General features: G+C 37.2%; 1 protein-coding gene across 11 annotated transcripts in view; it reads right to left on the bottom strand.

The window, feature by feature from the left end:
• The window catches only part of arvcfb (ARVCF delta catenin family member b), a 282,072-nt gene that overhangs the window by 217,408 nt on the left and 40,271 nt on the right, over nucleotides 1–24,393 (bottom strand). For all 11 annotated transcript variants that reach the window (XM_065250329.2, XM_065250334.2, XM_065250330.2 and 8 more), the window contains exon 2: nucleotides 3,786–3,865. The gene's annotated coding sequence lies outside the window, so the exon portion shown is untranslated. The remainder of the gene's footprint in view (nucleotides 1–3,785; nucleotides 3,866–24,393) is intronic.

The following is a 24,393-nucleotide window of genomic DNA, read 5'->3' as shown; positions in this document are numbered from 1 at the left end:
AACAGTGATACATGTTTAGTAAAATAATGACAATCTATACATATGAAACTAAAACTCTGTTTAATTTACAATTTTGTGCCAGATAAGATAAAATGCTTTGAAACATATCTAAAAGTAAACTTTGCATTACATTAATCCATACCACTACACTTAAAGAGACATTACAGCACTTCCAAGAATCTCTTTATATCAGTATTATTAAGAATCATTAATAAGTTGGTAGTTCAGCCAAACAGCATAAGTAGATACTTTACTGTATGCAAGTATCCGATAAAAAAGCCACAATTACACACAGTTTCTTTTTAAAAATGTGCCAGGCAAGGTCATGGATTTATGGAGCTAACATACTGCATATCAGGCATCTAGTCTAGAGATTATTATACACCTAAACAAAGTTACATAATAACAACTTAAGACTACAGGCATATGATATTAGGGACTTTTTGTACCCTACATTTCTCTCTCTCTCTCTTTCTCGCCCTCTCTCTCTCTTGTTTTTCTCTGTGTATCTGAGATAAGATCTGTTTACAGTTTAATGATACACAGTGCCCTAGTTTTAGTGGGGGTTTTTTCCAAGTGTATATTGCAATTAAGTAAATTTATGCAAAATGAGAAAAATTCCACACTTTCATGATGCAACTCGAGCTTATACTCACAGGCAGAGTTCCAGCAAACAAAAATTGTTATCTACCATCTAATAGGGTGTTACACAACCTAACAAGTGTGACTCAAAGGGGTCTTAAAGGGCTATTTAGCCAAGGTTACTGTGGTAATATGAATATTTTCTATTCACTTATTATGGACAAAAAACATCCATTTAAAAACATTATGGAGTTAATCTAATACAATCTAATCTAACTTTAATCTGTGTGTTTATTACTGTACATTTTGAAACTCAAATGCAAGAGATCATGTTGTTGCTTTTACTTAAGTCTCAAATGGCATTGCATTAGCAGCAGAAAAAGTTGCAAGTTAAACTCCAAGAGAAGACATATGCTAGTGAAAATGTATACGTTGAATGCAATGTTTACATATTGCCAAATGCACATATGTAAACATAAAGTCTACTAAATCTGATTCTTTACTTTATAATTTGGTTTCATGTCTTGGCCAAGCTTTTTGTAAATATTCACAAACCATTTAGATTTAACATAATGGGCTCTATCTTACACCCGGCGCAATGCAGCGCAATGCGCGACGCAAGTGTCTTTCGCTAGTTTCCACCCTAATTTTCACGTTTAGCGCCGCGTTGTTTAAATAGCAATTGCATTTGCGCCCCCTTTTGCGCCCATGGGCGTTCTGGTCTGAAAACGAGGTGTGTTCAGGCGCATTGTTGGCGCGTTGCTATTTTGAGGCAACTAAAATAGACTACGCCATTGACCAACAAAAACCTGGTCTAAAGTCTAAAGTCAATGGCGCAATGTGTTTTATGTTATTTAAAGAGCGCATTAGTAAAATGCGCCTAAACACGGGAGGACAACGCGGGTTTGCTTATCACAAGGTACATAATGCGCAGCAGCACAAAAATGCTTTTAAATATGAAAGATTAAAGGATTGAATGTAAAAGATTATTATTGAATCTCTTGGACATAAATGAGGACAGATTATGAGACGTTAGAAGGCGCAAAGAGCTGCTTCACCTGCAGCCTGCTAAGTAAATAAATGCTTTGCTTTAAACAAATGCGTCTGTTTTTAAATGTTTTTTTTTTAATGCTACCTCACGGATTTATTGTCTATGATGACTCTGTACCTGTGGATATGGTGAGATGAGAAACATTTTTAAGTAATGCTTAAAAAAACTCTTTGCTAAAAAAAACGCTGTCCAAAGTGCTGAAACGTGAGGAGAGCCGTTTGTAAATTCTTTATCTCCTGTTTATTACAAATAAAGTATTTTTAGAGTACAAACCTTATCTTACATGCTTGTAAATAATTTTTTGATGATATTGGATAGCCATACATTAAAAGCAATTACAAGCCTGCTTTTTACTTCCATGACTAAAAGAAAACGGGTTTTAAAGGTTTTGATAAAAAAATAACAATTTCAATACAAGTGAAAAACAACACAATTATTTAACATTAATCTTAAACTGGGGATCTTCTTCCTCCGCTTATTTTTTCAGTTTACAAAGTCCGTCATCTAAATAGGGATTAGACATAACGCCAGCGCAACTAGCTTTTAAAGGGGATGAGAGCAGAGACTCTCATTGGTTTATTGCACGTTACGCCCAAAATACTCCCATTACAATAGGACCATCCCTTTTCGACCATGCGCTCGGCGCAAAATCCATTTTTCCCGTCGTTAAATTAGCAAAAGTGGATTCGGACACGCCCATTTAGATGTTGCGCTGTGCGCTTTAGACAATGCGCTTAGATCGTTAAAATAGGGCCCAATGTGTGCCATATCCAATAGCTTGATTAGTCTAAACCGCAATCAGATAATAATGTATATTTTATTATAATGTAGTCAAGTTAGGCCTGGGGCGGTAACCGGATTACCGCCATACCGCGGTCACGTGACCCATGCCGCGGGTCTGAGCTCCCCACCGTCATAACCGCAAAAAAAAAAAAAAAAAACTTGAAACATTGGCCTGCACTTGTGTGTATATGTGCGGATGTTATACACGCAGCTTGTTAACAACCGCAACTTGTTAACTGAACATTAACTGATTTGATTTTAATATTAAATTGTCATTGAGTAGAAATACAAGTGACGTTGTCTGTCACTCCTTTAAAGTAATACAAACATTTTATCTAATTTGAACGTGCAAACAACCGCAACAGATCAACAACAGAATCAGGTTTCATACGTTATCACATTTTCACGCAACATAAAGAGCACGCGATCAGTCCGAGGATTAATATCCAAATAGGTTATTTTTTTTTTTCATCTAGCCTACAACAGTGGCCATTTCTAAAGCAGGACACATTTCAAAAAGTTTTGCTTTTGCGTCTTCATCTCTGTTTGTGGAAAAAGACAGATGTTTATATGGTAAGGGTCGAGGATAGAAGCGGTCTGTCCGAGCACGCGCAACAGAGGCGGACTGCCCAGGCGCGCGCGAGACAGACGCGGACTGCCCGTGCGCGCGAGACAGACGCGGACTGCCCGGGCGGGCGAGACAGACAGACCGCGTCATCTTGCACACACGCGTCTCCGTGCAGCTTCCCAGCTATACTCATGCACGGACACATATGCAGTACAAGTGATTTCTCATACAAATGTTTATTTTACCAGACCATCAGGGCAGCAATAATTTGCGTCATTTACAGGCTATTCACAAATTAAGGATAGAAAAGTGGTGAAATGTCTGTAGGCACGTGTGGACACGCACAATGCCTTAACATTTTTTTCTTAACTGATAATATTAATTGTTCAAGTTGTTGAATGTTGAAATTGAAGAAATGTGGAAAGAAATAATATTCACTTTACATGTTCCTTAAGTCATTTGCACGTGTTTTGTATTAAAGATAAATAAATCATGCATGTTATTTAACACATTGTCTTGCCAATAAACCGCAAAACCGCGGGAATTTGTTGATTACCGACCGCGGTAAAAAAAAATCCAAACCGGCCCAGCCCTAAGTCAAGTTATATAATTTATACTAAGTAGTACATGTGTTTCTGACTACTATGACAGAAATCAACTTATTAATAAAATCATTGATATATTTATTCTTATTAACAACACACAATATTTACAAGAAGATCCATCCACGATCGTGATTATTGACTGTAAATTAAAGCGCTTCCATTTTATGATTGGCAGTGCAAATCAAATGTAAAATACCTTTGTGTGTGGATAAACACCCATATAAATGTCCCGCAACATCCACAACGAACCTTCAATCACTACAAGCGCAGCTGCACCTGAAAAACAGAGAAGACAAAATAATTTTTATTCAAAATTAAAATTATTCAAAATTACTATAAGTTAGCTTCTTCCTTCTCCTTTCTTGTTTTTTTCTTTTCTTTTGAACATGCTGAGACTTTTAATTTGTTTATTTTCTGTTATAGTATGTTTTGTTACTAATGATCATGTTCTGAAGAAGAAAAAAAGAAAGAATAAAATTCATTCATTCATTCATTCATTTTAAACAGAATTGTTTTTAATTCAAATAAATATTTGTATAGACTGAAAACAAAAAAATTTAATTGTATGTGTATGAACATGAAAATAAGGTATTACATCATACATGTTATATTAATAGCTATTTATTAATTCCTAGCTACATTAAAAGACTTCAGACTTTAAGTTAGAATGAAACTGTAATAAAAAAGACAACCCTAGTCAATGCGATCTCTGACATGTGCTTGATAAATAAACCTTTCAGTGACACATCATTGATTTACCCTGACATATGCAATGCATTGACATCCTGTAGTCTGGGAGAATTAAACAAGTTGTGCATTGGAAGGTCAGGCAGTGTATTACATAACATGCCAGGTGGAGTAGCTCTATGTGTGTTTACTATGTGTGTCAATGGGACAAGCGATTCTGCTGCTGCTAACCTCATACAAGTTTATCGGATCATTGGATTATTTGAACATGCAAAATCTGTCAACCACATATTCCACTGTCCACAGAAGAAAGAATACAGATTAAAGAATAAGAGAAATTGTATTTGACAGCAGTACATATAGGCAGTTTAAGCTGCAACAACATAAGCAAACGACATTTGTGGCCAAAAATTTGAGTTCTGGTAGACTTTCACAAAAAAATCAATAACAATAGAGTCCCTCTAGAGTAGATTATCCCAACCTATCCAAGTGGGCAAATCGGCTTCATGTTTTGCAGTAAAAATCCGAAAACAAATTTCGGTGAACCGTTATGAGAACTTAAGAGAGATGAGATCGAGAGCATGAACCTCAAATATAATCCGGAAATTCACTGTGCTGCATTTATCCTTCCAGAATTTGCTAGAAAGGTACAGTACTAAGGGAAGTGTAAATGGCTTTGTGGTTTCCATTTTATATCACACTGCCTTCTGTGAAACCAGAATCAGATCTCACTACAGCTGCAATACATCTCTCTCCAGATGACTTCCAGGCCTCTGATTGGTCAATGAACAGTAACAAGGGGAAATGCTCTCTGTGGGAAATTCTTTGTGTCTTGCCTAGAGTAGATTATTTCTGATAACAAGCAAAATGAACAAGTAAATTACCTTAGGTCAAATCATAACTAAAGATTATCAACTACTACAATGAGTTAATGTTACCATGTAAAACACAATGTGGATTACTCCACTTTCTTTAAAAACAATTTATTTACCCCCATGTCATTCAAAATGTTGATGTCTCTCTTTGTTCAGTCAAGAAGAAATAATTTTTTTAGGGGGCAGGGCGGGGGCACATAGCAGCAGCAGTGTAACCTCCGTAGGCTGCGTAAGCTATCATCATGAATGCGGACGAGACTAAGATGGCGGCGCTACCGCAAGGTAGTTATTTTAGTTTATAAAGTTTTAAATATGGATATTTCTACAACAACACCGCGTGGATTACCCTCAGAAGACCTTTGTTTATCATCTCGGAGCCGTTTGGATTTATTTTGTGAAGGATGGACGCACTTTTTTTGGACTTGAAGGTCATGGACCCCGTAACTTCACATTTAATTAACTGAAAGATCTAAAACATTTTCTAAAATATCCGAAAATGTGTTTGTCTGAAAAACGATGGACATATGCAACTCGGACAGCTTGGGGGTGAGTAAATCATGGGTTAAATATCATTTTTGGCCGAACTATCCCTTTAAAGAATATATACATATACACCATCAGCAGCAGTTCACTACAGACTTTAGTGATGCACATCATCTCAATAGCATCTCAGATGTAATATTGTTGCTATTAAAGTCAAACTGACTGATAATCTAGATACTTTTGTGATCCTTCATCCACAAACATACTGTATGCAGTGAATAGAACTACTTGGAGAAATCTGTGATCAGCGGAAAGCCCAACCCACAAGCCAAACTACTTTAGCTGAAATGCAGAGAAAGCAGAAGCAATGCTTAAAATCTTTTGGTTTTAGTGTTACATGTAGTTGCATTATTCAAAGATCAGATGAGAAGCTTTTACAGGCCAGAAGGGAGAAATATGAGGCTCAGTCCACAGAGTTTCACAGGCTTACAACTCCAGGCTTACTGCATACAGAGCAACATTCTTCTGCTAGTCTGTGGTCTCTTCTGTTGTTTTTGGGCAACAAGACTACAAGGCTTCATAAAAATTCATACTTTAAGAATTCTTCTCCACTGGGACACACTGACACACACACAAAGCTCAGCTCAGCTGAAAGGCCTGAGGAGATCTACAGATTTCAGTGGGGTTCCTTCTAAGTCAGTTCCTCCATAGCTCCTTCCATGACGTTTTAGACAGGAAAGCTGTGGACTGTGAAATGAAGGTTGAGAAATATGGGCCAGTGGGCTGAACTGATTTAAGAGGCCTGGCAACATTTATGAGGCATCAGTCAATTGCTGAGGGTCCAACCAAAATTTGGTCAAATGACAGCCCCACTAACAAAGATGGCGCACAGTGGGGTCACAAACCCTGCAAAGCACCGTTACAGTCTGGTAGACACCTGGGAGCTGCTCATGCATGTAGACCAGACACCACTAGACTAAAAAGAAAACCTTTGGTGCGCAAGTGTAAAGATGCCCTGTAATAGAAGGTGTGAAGGGTAAATCTAAACCTAATAGAAACATGATGTATTAAATTCCTAGTTAAGTAATGGATAATGCTTGCAGGGTCCTGATCACCCTGTCGGGAATTATTCTTGGATAACACTGTACATTATCCTGCTTTTTACCGTACATGGCTACTTGCCACACGAGTAATATATGTACACAAAATATTGATTTGATACATGTGATTAGCTAATTTGTAAGAATTGCAAACTTTAATGAGGAAAACCCATTTATAGCGTCTTTAAACCAAAACTCATTCAAACAGGTCAAGATGACTCGCAGAACCAGGATGATTCAGTAGTTTGATATGAAAGCAATAAAGTACAACAGGCTGTGCTTGCATGACGTTTTAGACAGAAAAGCTATGGTATTGATGTAAATAAATAAGAAATATAATTTTATCATAAATAAAACATAGCTTTTGATATATAGCTATCAGAATCAAGGACTGGAACTAACCAATTTTTTTTTTGCAACAGGCTTCTTTAAGATTTTCCCATTGTGATATGTCACAAATTATTTTGATGGTATTCCCCTCCAAAATGTTCAAAACTGTAAATTAAAAAAGTATATTGCTTGCATATGAAAATAATACTATGATGCAAAAAAACTCTTAGTTTTCCCGGAAAGAGCTTAAGGTAGTACCAGACTAGAATGCTTATTTGAGATGTCTTAAAACTAGGGATGCACTGAAATGGAAATTCTTGGCCAAAGCCGAAGGCTGAATACCGTACATCTGAATATAATTTATTTTTCATTTTCCTAACTATTTTGCCAATTTTCTCACCATTGCACAAGTTACATTCAGACTGTCCTTTTTACTATTTTTATTTCACATTATTTAACAATGACATTTTTTAACATTCCAGCAGTCAATATAGGGCCTTTTACTTGGTCACTTTTCTGATCGGACAGCTTTAGATAGACTTGTTAAAACTGTTCCATTTGCATTCAACCACATAAATTAGTCTATTCATCTGATCTTCTATTCCGTGCAAAAAGCAAATAACCTTTTTATTACTCTGCCTTAAGAAACTTGCAATGACGCATATGTAGCACTGTACTGTATGTTGAGCAGCGGACGCGCACCTGTGTGCACGGTCAAGCACGAACAAAGGGAGAGAGAGTGACCCCCCAGTCACATTAGCTACAAAAGTGAGCGACACTGTCGCATTCGCTTGATGGGCATTCCTGGGTAGTAATCTAAAAGCGGTATCAAAAGTCACTTCAGAGGTATTGTTAAGCTACAATAACGATGTTTTTGGATTTAAAAGTATTTATTTCTCGATAAAAGTAACAAAATATATGGGATAAATTGCCAAACTTATCAGATATATACAAAAATACGCATTTTCCGCCATATTGAATTATTTTCTTCGACTCGAGCCACTGAACTACGTCACGCTGTCCTTTCACTCCGATTGGCTTTGTCGCATCACTCAGCATTTGCATAAAATAGCCTTCTTGTCTATAGACCAATTTCGTGTTTGCAAACAGAGATGACGTTTTTTTGTGGGCGGAGCCAAACTGGTTGCAGAAAGTGACTGCTCCGCAGTAGGGTTGTGAAGTGTTTTAGCATTAAACCGTGATTTTTATGGATCCGGTGTTCTGTCGAAGTCTGATTCCTATATGTTTCCCTTTAATACATGTTTCTTATAGCGTTTTAATCACGTTACGTTTATTTTTTTAGATAGATAAAAAGTTTAAATGGCTTGGCTACTGATATGCATGTATGTAATGTATATGTATTGTTCTTTTTTGATAAATCAAATATTTTTACAGTCTGAATCGCTAAAGTACATGTAAAAGCAATACTATCATGTATTATATATAATAGCGTTTATTAAATATTTCATAATTTTCCTGTTTTCTATTATTTCTTCCTTTATAAATTATAATTGTAACGTGATAAAAACGCTATAAGAAACACATGGAGGGAACAGACTTCGACAGAACACCGGACATCTTCTCTACTTATTTTCTATTATAATTATTAAAAGATTTCCAGATGATTTCCTTGCTCCATTCTGTCCGTTTAAGGGCTTATTGTAATCATAAACACCTACGTTTATCTTCAAATGATGTCTTCGACGATGGTATTCTATAAAAATGAAAGCCATCTTTTTTGGCATTCTTATTCTGACACTTAACAGCACAACCGGACATTTTCCAATGAGTTATCTTGCTCTTTTCACTCGTGTCTAATTCATTTCCACTGTTTTTCTGCAACCGCATTGCGCGCGCAGCTTGCAGTGACGTAACTGTGACGTCTACTCTAAATTGGTCTATTTTGTCTACCTTGTTTGGCGCAGCGGCAAGCTCAATGCTTGTCGCTGGCAAATGACCACTCCCATTGAAAGTGAATGGTAGCCTGTCGCTCTGTCTCTGTCTCTTGTAGCTAATGTGACTGTAGATTGAAAGGAGACGACAAAGGATAAAGTGCTCAACAAACTAACAGTCTAACAAAAAGCTTATTGTTAGTAAAGGTTTTATTTCTCATTTAATATAAGTGTGTTTGTCATTGTAGGACTTTACTGGTTCTAGGAAGTTTTTATTACATACTGCAGTTGCTGTAGTAGATAGCTAAAGTCTCTCGTTCTCTGTGCTTGTGGATTCAGTAAACAAATACCCCAGATCGATTTTTCTTTCTCAAACGCTGCATGGTGTTCAGGATGTCTTGATTTTAAACGATATATGAAACTTGTAGTGCTGTATGTTTTTGTGTCTTTCTCTGACATTTTAAAAAGCTTTCACCAACATGTTTGCTGCATCTCTGCTGGTTGCTACAGTATTTTATCGTGTCATCAAAGACCTCATTATTCAGTAATATTTATTCAGCCTTTTCACTTGTTCAAATAATTTTGGTTGCCGAAAATTCGGTGCATCCCTACTTAGCTTGCACGAACATATCTAAAAATGTATCAGTGCCATTGTTTTGTCTCAAGATTAACACCAGTAATTTTTATTGTAAGGTATGTTTGTAAAAACTACTTAAATGTCCTAATATAGCTTATAAAACATATAATTTAAATATCTATAACCTATCTAAACCCTATCTGGATAACCACATAATCATTTGAGGAGATGTGAAAAATAGGCATTTATCAAAATATAATTATAGTAAATTATATATTTCCCTTTTGATTTTGAAGTGTGATTCGACGCAGACATTTTTTTCATTCACACACACACACACACACACACACACACAAACAGAAAGTGACAAAGATGGAAGATTCAAAACACAGGCACCCCTAAACTGTGAAATACCACAAAATTTCTGATCATACCTCATACTTGGTTTCGTAATGTTCAAATGTATCTGTATGGGTGCATGGCATGTGCTTGACTGAAGAAAAAATACGTTTTCTCTCCGCAAAGTTTGGAGAAGAACTGCTTTCATTCTGAAAGGAAAGTGTGGGACTGTTGAGGGGAGAGTTCAAGGGTTTAAATAAAGCTCGGAGCCGGTGATAAAGGTGAGGAGGGTTAATCTTGACTGACTGCTGTGGTGATACAGAACGAAGCCACACAGGTCACTGTGAGAGGGCAAGAACTGATGCTTTGTGGAGTTCAACACTGTCCTGTGACAACACAAAGCCAACGCAGATGGGCTTGCAGAAGGGATTTCGGTAGTTCTCTCTTCACACAGGAATTACTAAATAGATGCCAGTACTGTGCAGATCTATCCCATCCCATGAGCCCACTGTTATCATTTACACAAGTGATTCAGTCTTGCGAAGAAAGAACAGGGATTTGTTTCACGGGTTAATTATATTACCCTTCAAAATGATTAAAGCTAATTATGATGTTAATTGTTTAATAGTGGCAGTGATCCGCATCTAACTGTATCCTTGCGTCTCCCTCTACGTTCTCTACATTCCTCAACATCAAACTTCAACAGCTTGTATTCGTTATCCATGGACAAAACCTGTGAGAGAAGACTAATGCACAGATTCAGTCCATAACTGCGTTTTGTCATGTTTTGTAGGCCAAACCCTTCAAGCATTTTTATTAGACATGCATGTAATTTGGCTCAGCAGATATTAATTTCCCTGCCTTTGACCCCAGCCACCATTTCGCAACAGCTACTGTATAACCCACGTGTTGCTGTGTACAGCCTTACTCTCACATACATTTCACATCAACCAAACTGATTCATTGAAACTATGCATCCAAACTAGGCTTCATTGGGACAGTGGCATCTACAAAGTCTCGCAAATTACCGGTGACTATTTAAACAATGCACTGTGTCAAATCCGCATTTGTGGAGGGCCCAAGACGGCGCCTTGCGGAGTAATACGAGTTGAGCAGTGTAGAAAATGCTAATGAGAGCTTATTTAATTCAGTGACAGGGATACAGTGTGAAAACAATAGCAGCTATCAAAAAAGAACGAGAAAAACAGATGGAAGAAATACAACACGCGATCTGTAATAGCAGCTCAAGTGAAGAAAGACCAAACTAAGCCTGCCAGGAACACAGTCTTCCCACCGTTTCCTTGTTGGGTTTCCGATCCTCTCCATTGCGGTGCTAACACTCCGATTAGTGGAATAGCAACTGTATGAAAATTGTGCCCTAATGTTCCTCCCCCGCTTGCAATGAAATAAGTGAGAATGATAGGACACAGTCACAGCCCAGGAAGTCGAAGACAACCCTTGTTAGAGTATCTTCCTCAGTTAAAGTCACCGCATGCTTTTATATGCCTGGTAATTGCTTTCAAACTTCATTTGTAATATTGTAGCAATTAATAGCAGTTGACAAGTTAAATGATTTGCCAGGGCAGCGGATAAATCAATAGTTATCTTTTGAATTCTAAATAGCAGTGAATGGGAGTACATGCAGAGTATCAGACCAGCACAGCATTTATAGTCATTACTGGTGGACGTTGGGCAATAATGTGACGTTGTTTTATTATGAATGGGAGGACATGCCAGAGCCCAGCATGCTGTGTGATTATAGCCACGTACATCGTGTGAATGACACAAATGACACTACTTATCTCAATACAAAAACAAACAAACAAAGTGTATCTGAAATTAGTAAATGGCGACAAATATTGCAACATGATCAAATTCAGGAAGGGATGACCTGTGGTCTTCAACAGGGGGTATGCAGCAAGACTGCCGGAGACCCACCAATTATTGCTTGCTCACATACCAGTTTGAATTAGAATAAATGATGGCGATTTTCCATTGCATAGTACCCCACGTGTCGGGTTTGCCCACTTTTGAGGGCTTTTCCACTGGGTACAGTACATAGTACTCGATACTTTTTGAGTACCACCTCGGTTGAGGTTCCAAGCAAGCTGAGCTGATACTAAAACTTGAGGTGAAAACACTGCAGATCACGATTAATCACAAGCAACATTAGATTTATCTTCGTGTGTGCGCTGTCACAAGCAAACCTGTTGTCAAGTTCCCAAACTCCCTTTTAGCGGTAAAAAACATCCACAGGCTGAGAATCAGGAACACCACACCAGTGTTTTCCAGACTTGCAATTTGTGGCTGCACATCCGCGGCGCGCATGTCCGCATGTATACACGGCACGACTTAAATGATGCTCAGCCAAGCGCATCAACTGACGCCACGGGTGTTTGTACAGATACTGTCATGTGAGACAGAGGTAGTGATAAACTCGATGTGCAAACATCTATTTGTGGTTGCCAATTTTGATTTTGTGGCAGACTGACCAATAAATGAATGAATGGGAAGCACAATGCACCCTCTGTTGCTCGCTCACACTTTTTCAGTGTTGTATAAAGTACTAGAAAGCAATACTTGAGTAAAAGTACAAGTATTGTACTAGAAAAAGACTTTGGTAGAAGTGAAAGTTATCTTTTAAAATATTACTTCAGTAAAAGTCTTAAAGTATCTGATATATACTGTACTTAAGTATCAAAAGTAGTTTTCTGATATTTAATGTACTTAAGTATTTGAAGTAAAAGTAAAAAGTTTTTTTTTTTTTAAAGCAAACGGTTAGAACTTTGATTGTGAACTTTATTGTGGCTTTCTTATAGTAAAGCATATTCAGGGTTCCCATTATCTTCTTAATCTCAATCATCAAATAAAAATCTGTTTTTTCCAGGACTTTTCAGGCACAATTCTCTTAAATTCAAAGAGCAAACAGCATATTTTTAGAGCTGACATCAAATAAAAAAGCAGAAATTTCACTTTTGTATGAACTTCAGGTAAAAATGAAAAAAAATAAATAATAACTTATTTCTTTCAAAACATGAGCATATTTTTGAAAAAAGTGGAGTTTCCCTTTAAGTTAGCTGCTCTACTAAGAAAAAATGCCAACTCGTTGTGTGGCAATGAAAGCACTGTGACTTTGATCAACAATGCAAGCATACATTCACAATGTATAACATTAGCACAACATTATCCTATAACCACTGAGTTTTGAGTTAATTAACATAAAAGGAAATCTCTGATGCTTTTGAAAACGTGAATACAGTCCTTAACACTTTCTTTCTAACCTGCCACTGATTAACATAGCAGTTTTTAATAAATATTTCTCAATCTAACATTAGCCTACCGGAGGGAACATTCAGCCGGCAGTTATGCTATAATGTTATCATAAACAGTTAAGTGTGTTTCAGTTGAGAGTTCTCTGTGAATTAAATAAAATCAGCAGTGTAACGTTAACGTTTATTAAACCATCATATTAGACAGATAATTATCTAATACGGCTTATGATAACTATTGTTGAATCACATTGACATTGTTGCTTTACTTAATAACTATTATTTTAACGTACCTTGATGTGATTCTTCAGGTTGGACGGGGAGTTTTTAAATGACAAAATTTAAGTGATTTTCGGTAGGCATAAGACGCGCTTTATTCGGTTATCGGGAATCTTTAATTCCAATGTACACAAACATTTCTTACAAATACGGCCATGGGTGTATAACGTTATCTTTCTCACCCTGTTCATCGTCGGGGTGGTCGATTACGATAACGGGAGGTCCTCCAGTAGGTGCTTTCATTGCAGTTACAGTTGTGCTTCCTCATCCTTTGGCAACACTACGCTAAAATAGAGTGTGCGTGAAATTGAGTGTGCGGAGCGTGCGTAATGCAATTAAGAAGCACTGATTCGCCAAAACCTCCCTTATTGAGATTGCACACATTTCTTCTGATTTTATTTTGTAGTAACGAGTAACGAATATGCTTAGTAGAAATATATCGGAGGAAAAGTATACATTTTATCTAGAAAATGTAGTGGAGTAAAAGTGAAAGTTGACATAAATTTAAATAGCGAAGTAAAGTACAGATACGTGAAATTTACTTACTTACTCGTGTAACTACTCATGTAACAGTCCTTAAATAGGAAAAACATAAAAGTGTTTGGTGGCTTCTAAATTCATCCCTGTTTGGAGCCATAGGAATGAATGGGTCTAGGCTAAATGCTAACACATTCACGAGGCACTGTACAAAGATTAAAAGTGCACGCATTGAAAAAAGATTTGTCTAAGTTGAGGTAAGAACTAGGGCTGCACGATTTGGGTAATTTTTCCCATTGCGGTTATTGATGCTAACATTGCGATGTGCGATTGCGATTATAATAAATGTTATCATGAGTCAACTTGATGGGTTTTAAGGAAAATCCACACACAGTTTAGCTAAAATGTGTATTTGTAAAACTAGAAATGTTTTCGTATTGCCACGTGATGTAGCAACTGCTTAGTGTCAGTAATCCTAAATCCAAAATACCGCCATACAACAGACATTTTTTTTAGCTACCAGATCACTGTCAACCTCCTCTGCATCCATCTTCGCTCTGGTATAAGTGACGACGCACACCACACACGTGCATGCCACACGTGCACTGCCTTTTTTGTTCGTTTTTCTTTCTTTTTTTAAACAGCAAGGAAAATCATCAAACTGTTATCAGAAAGTTTGTGTTAACAAGTCCACACATTAATTTATTTAATATAATTGCAACATTTTGCTGTCATATAATTGCACAGGCTGACATCGCGATTGCGATTGCGATGCGATTAATTGTGCAGCACTAGTAAGAACATAGTAAAATATTGAAAAACAGTGGTGTTCTCCTTTAAGAGTTTTACACAATGGAACAGAGGGTCCCTACTCTGTCTCTCTTTCCACCAAGTGGTCCTTGCTAAGGTTCAAGTCCCTGGTTTTCTCTGTTAATGCAACAAAACGAATGCTCTTTTAAACAGAAGATCACATAGGGAAAGAGAGAGAGAGACAATCATCTCAATATTAATGGCTGCAGTATCTTCTCCATTAGCTCCAGCATCATTAGGGTCCTGCAATCCATCTTCTCACAATACAGCAGCAGGAACAACGGGGAAACACATTGATTTGTTTTGGGATTGGAACTATGGCACAGCTGACAGAAACAGACCGCTGACCACAGTCCTGTCTGTCCATGCAGCATTCAAGAATGAAGACAAACTGGGTTACAGAGAGTGAAACTGCCCCCTATGGGTAAAATAGCTGAAGTTAATTTAGGAAAGAGATAAATGTTGCTGGGCTGCAAACTACAAACATGAATCCAGTGAGCTGCGATACATTTTCATCTAATCCCACTTTTCAAAATGAATAAATAAATACAAATCGATCGTGGTCTGCTGTGGCCATCAAAGAATTTGGCAGACATGAACACTTCACCACACTTTCATTTTAACCATTGTCTACAGTTTAATGAGGCAATTTCTTAATGGAAAGTATCATGATCAATGTGCTCCCATTTAAGCTTATGTGCGAGTTTATCCCAGTGGGTCTGTTTACTTAAAGCTCTTTGTGAGATCTACATTCCTTTGACATTCAGAAAGATGGAGACAGGGAGAAAAATAAATAGAAATACCTTTTGTTATACTGTAAATATGCAGAGTTTAACAGCCAGGAACACTGTGTACTTTCGAAAATACGTTTATAAATTATTTATTTGTAATTTACCACTAGGAGTAAACAAAGAGCTCTTTTTTAGGGTTGCGCTGGTTCACTGAGAATGTTTTAGGACAGCTAAAGCTAATGAGTTTCACCAGAAATTCAGCCACTGAACAGCCAAGATCAATCTTGATCAGCAATCAATTAGAGTTCTTGAACCCAAATGCTACTATTTTTATTTATTCCTAAAAAAAAAGAGAATTTTGAAGCAATTTCGTGGCTTTTTAGTTGTCCTATTTGGATCTTGGCAGACTTGGTCACTATGTTGGTTACTAGGGATGGGCACGAGTACTCAATTGCTCGATTGCCCCTTTGAATACCCCGCCCCCAGTTAATCAAGTACTCCTTTTTCAGACCCATGGATTAATCGAAATGAAAAAATTAGATAAATGCACACCCCTAATGGTTACTATAATTTATCAAAATATGAGGAGCTAAGATGCAATCACCACCATCAGATAATGACACTAACCGAATGCTCTCAGCATGTATTATACTTTCATCAAATACTTTTCAAATCCACTTAATCCCAGCCTCAGGCTATTCAGAAATACAACTTGGCAGAATTCACTAAATCCCATGTTGCTTTTCAAGCAAAGTCCTCTAAGTGCACAGAAGATGAGTTTGATAAACGACAGCGTGGAAAACGATAATGGATCACATTCAAACTTGGTTCCCTTTTGTCTACTTGGACCTAATTACAACCCGAATGTGGCAGCCAGATGCATCACAGCGCCCCCTAATGTGTGGTTCAGCTTCTTCAATTGTAAACAAAAGAGATGCGTAATAACACCAGTGAAAGTCTTTATAAATACTATAGCATATTTCCGAAACATTGAGAGATTTCCTTATCATTATTGGACGTGAAGTGAGTTATTCAGTGAAAATAATTCAAGAAGATGAGCGGCCGGAGCTGTCAGTTGCGCTTTTCTCTTTGGAGAGAGGAGGAAAGAAAGAATGAGAGAAAAAATAAAGCACAAACTGGCAGAAGCCCAGACTCATTTGCATGAAGATTTGGTAGAGTTCTGTAAATTTCTCTTGTGGTGCAAGGGGGTAAAACAAAATCCCATTTTGGACTAAAGACTAGTATAGAGTTTATACACCTACAGAATGAGAAAGAAAACAAGAAACTTAATAAAGAGAGGAGGAAACTAAAAAAATAAATCGGTATGTAACCAGAAGGTCACCGGTTTGATTCTCATAGCTGCAGGTACAATCTTTCAGCAAAGTACCTTTCCCCAACTGGTCCCCTGGCACTGCAGTCCCACTGCTCCAGATGTGTCTGTCGGGGATGGGGTTCATATGCCAATTTTTGAGCCTTTTCAATAAAACTTTTGTTCAATAGTCACAGAAATTCTTTTTACAATTTTAAACGAAATATTTAAGAAACTAATCACCCAACAATTCTCACCAACCTCATTTTTGCCACAAAATGTACTTTATAGATTTTTTCCATGAACACAAAATACTGGCCATCTAAATGCTACAGCTGTTTTGTTTTTTGATTCATTAACCAAACAATTATACAGAGTTGGCATTTAAACCAGAGTCCCCTTGCACGCTAAATATAAAAGATGATAACAGTGCCATGTTTTAGGTCAGGGGTGCCACCCCTGCCCTATAAAAAATAAAAAATAAGTAAATAAACACCCTGTTATTAATTATGGCAGTAACACTTTACAGTAAGGTTGTACTTGTTAACATAAGTAAATGCATTAGCTAACAATAGCTAAACTTTTCATTACTGCAATGTGTCCATGACTGGATTTGGGTTCTTTGACATGGAAATATTTATAATTAAAAAATCTAATTGGTAAATGTAGAGACAATAATAAGGAATATAAATGTGTCCAAGACCAATTTTCTCATCCTCCACAACAATTTTCAATCATTGTTTAAGCCCTCAAGGAACTAACATTTTCAACAACAAAACAAATTGTTGGAAGGGACATAATTGACATTGACACTCAGATGGCTACCAGATAAAAGTAAAAATTTTGCTTGTCAGAGTACCTGGACAACTTTTTAGTTCTCATTACCGAAACATGAGTTTGTAAATGCATATATTTAATGTAATATCATGTTGCGGTAATGATAATTTTTGATAATGATAATCTAAAAAATGTAAATAATTCTATAGGAAATATTTTTTAAATCCTCTAAAAATAATGGTTATAGTAAGTTAAGACCTTAATCTTATATGTAAAAAAATAATGATGCTGGACACCTTCTAAATCTGGATTTTCGTGAGAATCACCCTAATGCTTTTACTAATGTTAACAATTACAACCTTATTAAAGTGTTACTTATACACTGAATATGTAAAAATATGCAAATGATGTACATAAAATACACATATGCGAGCAATCACAAGCTATCATGCAGATGGTGAAATATTCACATTAACAACTGTGCCTGTTTAAAATGCTGATTCGTGGTATAACAAATTCCTGGCTTAGGTCAATACGGCTCATGTAATGAGGGAAGCTGACACCATAGGCAAGCGGAAGCTCATGAAAGACAGGGTCTTAATGACATTTATACACTGCTTCTCTGACCACTGCAGGGAGAATGGCTATAGACCCATGGGAACAACATGAACTCGCAGTAGCCTTTATCACACTGCTATGCCTGCCACACTAACACCCATCAACCCTGTCGGGAACCATTTAGCAGCTCAGACCTGGAGAATTATATATAAGAGTATAAGACTGACCGCCGGTGTGCGTGTTTACGAATCAGTTGACTCAGAAATCAAACTTTGTTTGCGTTCCCTCAGTATTATCATCAGTCAAATGGACTCCTTTCTGGTGCTTTTTTAGAGCTTGGCATGAAAAATCAAGTGTGAAAGCCAAAGCCAGATCAACAACATAGCGTAAGACTGAAAAGTTTGTGTCGGAGTTGCGACTTGCATGTACGGCTGCATTATATTTGAGTCAGAGAATTCCACAGCGGCATGTATGACAGATCTGTTACATGCCAGCCCTGGTTGGCGAGGCAAGAAGCTGTCAGGAGGGCTTTAAAAATAAACATGTCTAAAGTGCCTTTAAGGAGAAGAGGCACCAGCATGCTTTTCACAACAAGAGTAACCCCTGCTGCTGCTGCCCATACTGCAAGAGCTCCAGCCAGGTCGATGAACACATATCAGTTCACTTACAAGTGTTTTGCCAATGAAATCACTCAGCTCCTTAAAAAGCTTTACTTCACTTCAAACCACTTGCTTTTCTTTGAAGGGTATTAAACTTAGCTGACCTCAGAACAGGCTGGGGGGGTCTGGAATGGAAACAACATCAAAAGCCTTTATGAGCGTTTTTTAAAACATAAGACGAAATAGAATGTAAAAATATTGATGCTATTAAAACAAAATGAAACTTGTTTTAGACATGAGAAGCTCAGATGCGAAAGCAGCTAAATGCCACCACCATCGAAAATGGGATAATTACATTAAAAACCAACTATTATGTTGCTAAAAACAATGTTATTTTGTGTATTGGTGTAATACAATGGAGTTCGCATGGAGTTTTGCTTCAACGTGATGCCCAGCTAATGCCTGACCAACGACCACCGGCAGAACCCGCTTAATCTCCTTATCCGTTTTACATGTGTTTACATGTATATATATATATATATATATATATATATATATATATATATATATATATATATAAATATATATATAAATATATATATATATATATATCCCAAGGGTTTTTCCCTCCTAGGACTTTTTTTTTATTTCCCCGGCTAAAAAGTCCGGGGGTTTTTTCTCCTAGGGGGTTTTTCAACCCGGGGAGGCAGCCTTCTTGGGCTTAACTTAGCACCCTCTTCTATACGTTACATTAGTAATACGCTCGCTTATAATGTTGATTCATATTCAGCTGCTTGTGCTATCGTGTATTATGTTGTGCTATCTGTCGATTTTCTGTGCTTTTCACTGCTTCTATTAATGTAAAGCTGCTTTGAAACAATTACCAATTGTGAAAAGCGCTATATAAATAAAATTTTATTTAATTGAATGGTTTATGGTGTTTAATAATGTGTTATAAAACACATTATTCTCCGTACATTATTGTTGTTCATCTACGCCCTGCCTTTCTGAAACGCGCTGATTTTGTACAAAACTCACTGTTCTAAAATGCGCAGTGTCCTCTGATTGATCTATTAAAAGGGGTTTTTAACCAAATTTTTAACCAGTTAAAGAAGACAATTTTTTCAGATTCTGTACCTCACAACCGCATATATACTTCCGCTCTATATTTGAGTCTGAAGCGTTAGCACACTCCCGACCACTTGATGGCGACAACCACTTTCCCATACAAGTACGCTCGGTGTCTAGCGTATAGACAGTCACAATCGAGCGTAACTTCAAACCTAAAGCTGGTCACTGAGCCATCAAATATGGGAAAAATTTATTCTGAGAGAAACCGAGCGAAAAAACTACAACCACATGTAAACAGACCCTTTTCTGTTTCCCGGCTGCGGAGTGATATATCAGCGAGCAATGAGTCTTCCAAGAGAAGTCAATGGAATTTTACAAAATGCCAAATAAAACACGACAGAAACTGTATTTCGCTACACAACTTGTTTTTAATCATCAACAAACACCACAAACCACTCGGTGAGTAGCACAGTTTTGAAAATGAACGTTAAGTGTTGTTTTAATGACATGTTTGTGCATGGTCATTGACTTCCATTCTAAAGCAGTCAAGAGACGCTTCTAAATGAGTCAAAAAGTCAAGACACGACCCATTGTCAAAATTTCTGTGTTCATCACTGTAGTTCATCCAAAACAAACCAGAAATGAGACTCAAAGTGTTAAATACCGGAATTATCCTTTAAATATAACATAAAATGTGAGTAAATCGAGTATTTCTAATTGAACATATTATTGAGTCAATTCAACTTAATTTTATCATATATAATCCACTTAAATGGGTAAGAAGAAAATCAACTTAATTTTTTGGGTGTTGAAACTACATGAATGGTTTTGGTAGACATTACTAACTAAAGGCAGTGGACTTTTTGAAATTAATTTAAAATTAAATGCCATATTATTTGTTTTTAACTAAAAAGAAAGTATTTCATGTTAATTTATCTTTGAAGATAATAAATAGAAAAGAGTTTCTGTTTCTTCTTTGAGTTTTGTAGCTAACATTGTTTAGAAGAGTGGTTTAGACTGTAGGTGACACAATTAAAATCTTGATGTGTTTTAATTCACTCAATGAGCAATAACTGTGCTAATGCCAGGAGGCCAGTCTCTTCTTACTTGCTCCTCATAATGTGATATATATTAATAAATATGTATAGAAAAGAGAAACTTTTACATGACTAAATCAGGAAGGTTCCATTCAAGAAGTAAGCCTTTAAAAGTACTTAAAATATTTTACCAACATTTTTTAAAGTAAACATCACATATTTTTACAGTGTAATTTTAGTTACTACTTAACTTAGTTAAGTTCTTTTTATTGAAAGTAAGTACATTTTAAATTAGTAAATTCTACTTATTGTTTTAGAGTGGGCAGCAGGGATTGCCTCTATTTAGTATAAAAGGCTTCAAACAGGTGCTGCGGATGGATGGGAAGACGCACAGTGGCTGGCACAGAGATTAAGTGATGGATGGTCCTGTGAAAGCTCTCACTGCTTGAAGGGAAGTCAAATGAAGCTTCTCATTCTCTCTCTCATTCTCTCTCTCTCTCTCTCTCTCTCTATCTCTCTCTGCGTGTTGACTAGAAAGCACCTCCTGTCACGTTCAGACTCTGATAGGAGATACAGGCGAGAAGAGTCACAAACAAACATTCAGGAGGCAAAAGGCATGCAGAAAGGTTGGAAAACTCTATGTTCCCATCCCACCGCCAAATAAATGGACAAAAAGATGGTGACACTCATGACAAAGACATTGAGTTTTGCAGGTTTAAGTAGGTTCATTCATTTAATAATGTGCGTTCCATTTACTGTTATTACTTGGGCAACCCTATAAAAACAGCATCACAGAAATCGCCCCTTTTTTGTCTTGCTCACAAAGTCAAATTGAAGGTGAACTTGTCTCAATGCAGTCGGTGACCTCAATCCACTGTATTATATTACAGTATCAAACACATTTAAAAAAACTGCTGCATCTGAATTTAAAGATTAACAATTTAAGGTAAAACATTTCAGGATATTGGTTTTAACATCCGGTGCGTCCTACAGTCTTATAAAGCAAGGACCTTGAGAAAATTGTTTCATTTAGACAGCCAGGACATCAAAGTCACTTTCAAGAGAAATGAAATAAAGAGACAGTGGACATTTTTTCTTTAGGCAATTTAAGGGCAAAGAAAATAATTTTGCCTGAAAGTATGCTTTGGTTAGACACTTTGAACAGAGTACACATATAGTTTCCCTTGATTTATACACGTTTGCATAGTATCACTCTTAAAATTGTGAATGTCAAAAACATTCTGGAATATTATTGTGAGGCTATCTTGCCTGTTTCTCCCATCATTGATGACAAACATTTAGCTTTCTGCATTCTAAGAGAGATTTTCATATATAGCATGTAGTTTCAACTATGGTGGGAACATTACAGTATGTACACAGTCAATAAAAGCTACAAAAGCTGTCACTGGGGCAGTACCCTTTAAAAAATTCTGATACAAAATGTATCTTTGAAGTACCAATATGTACCTTCAGGGTTCCCACAACTTAGGCTATATCCACACGAAGCCGGTGCATTCCCTATCCGATCATTTTTTTTCCTTGCTCTAAAGAAATAATCCGTAAACACGAAACCACTGAAACCGACTGAAAGCGGTATAGTATATATGCCGGACCAGTATGGGGCGCTGTAATTCTGCCACAGATATACACTATACACGGAGAAGAAGACTTTGAGCATGCGCATAACCAACGTATGGTGTTGTCCATTATCGCTTGTTGGTCACCACAATTGCATAGAAGCAATAGATTTTGCTGTAATAAAGCTAGTAGGCTTTAGTAGCTTCTGTAGCACGAACACAATCACGTAGTCCGACGTTATTGTTGTTGACGTTACGTGTGACGCTTCAGACACGTGATGTGATGACGTTTTCGCTTCACAAAATATACGGATTGGCTGTACAGACGAAACCGCAAGGGTGTCGGTTTCAGATTTATCCACTTTAGGACCCGGTTTAAAAAAATAGCGGATTCAGTCTCCCAAAACGCTGGATCCGTGTGGATGAAACGCCAATACGATAACAAATTTATACGTATGCAGTGATACGCGTCTCCGTGTGGACAGCCCCTTAGTTAACTTCAAATTCAAGGACTAAATGTGGGGACACATTTCAAGTGAGAGCAAGGTTACATCGTGTTACCTTTTAAGATAAATTGTTACAGTTCCCTTTCGAGGGAACTCGCGCTGCGTCACTGCGGCGACACTTTGGGGACGCCTCCAGGGATAAGTGCGTCTGAATGTGTATATCAAATTCAACCAATGGTGAGGCTTAACGACAAAGACAGGGTGATGCGGGAGCCAGGAAGTATATCGCTATCTGAAATATTGCCAAAGATGGCATTACAGGGACTCAGGAAGTATGGCAAGGGAGACGCAGCGTCTCGTTCCCTTCTCAGGGAACAACAGTTATATACTTAACCCGGGACGTTTTCATGTGTCAAACACAACTATGCAAAAAAGCATTATGAATCAACATTCGCATACAGAAGATATAAGCATTTAAAGCAAACAGTTTAGCACGTGTGCTTAAAAAGTCTCAAATTTTTATGACATTATCCTACACTACACAGGGAATAATATAGACCTCTTGCATAAAATAGATTCAAGCACTTTCAATGACCTGTATCTATATATGTAGATTTTCAAAAACTTCCCAGGGCCTTGAATTTTTCCCCCCAGAACTTTCAAAGATTTCAAGGACCCGTGGGAACCCTAACGTTTGATGCACTAATATGCACTATTTGGGTACAAAGGTCCCAGTGACAGATTTTGTACCTATATTTCTGAGAGTGTATACAAGTCAAAGATAACTGATGTAACTACAGTAACACCTAGCATTCAAACAATTTCGGGTGAGAAGTTTATTTCCGATAAGCAAAATTCAACCAAGAGTCTGTGGACGGATATACAGTACAAAACAAAATTTCCTAAAAACTATGACAGTTTACGCATCGTAAACGTTAATAATGTTAATTAAAAACTTTGTTTAAAGTTACACTTTTTGGACCTTGGCTTGGGTGAGAAAGTATATGGGTGGGTGACGGGTCTGTATGAAACTTTCACTTAAAAAAAACAAATGTGACAGAAACAGCTCCACATTTTCTGTTGAACACAGAAGAGTGTTTTCCACTGTGGAGACTATAGACAACTGTATCTACAAACCTCACCTCGGTCCACATGACTTTTTTGGTTCACATGGACGTGGTAAAGCTCCGTGAATAATTATGCGGGATACTAAAGCAGCATAAAAATACCTCTGTGCCAAGTGCCTTATCCAAATGAACTCCGGCGAGCCGCTCCTCCACCTGTCTGCTGGGTCAAGGCTGGTGTTCAGTCCTGTCAGCCAGCTCTCCTCATAACACACAGCTTCAAAGGAATGCATCTGTGTTTTTCTACACTTTGAAGCATTGTCAAAAACAGGACTTAGGTAAATGCTTCAAAAAGCTCCACAGTCAGCAGATTTGGACCATAAAATAAGCATTAAAAAGACTTGAAAAGATAAAAAGACTACAAAGCGGCATGCTTAAGAGGATCAGGTAGACACAAAATCCAGCTCTGACTGACGATAAAGCTTTAAGAAAACTATGTTATTTCATGAAGGCTGCA

The sequence above is a fragment of the Paramisgurnus dabryanus genome, chromosome 5 (assembly GCF_030506205.2).
Source record: "Paramisgurnus dabryanus chromosome 5, PD_genome_1.1, whole genome shotgun sequence".
Lineage (NCBI taxonomy): Eukaryota > Metazoa > Chordata > Actinopteri > Cypriniformes > Cobitidae > Paramisgurnus > Paramisgurnus dabryanus.
The sequence above is the reverse complement of the archived record's forward strand: the minus strand, read 5'-3'. Positions and strand labels throughout refer to the sequence as shown.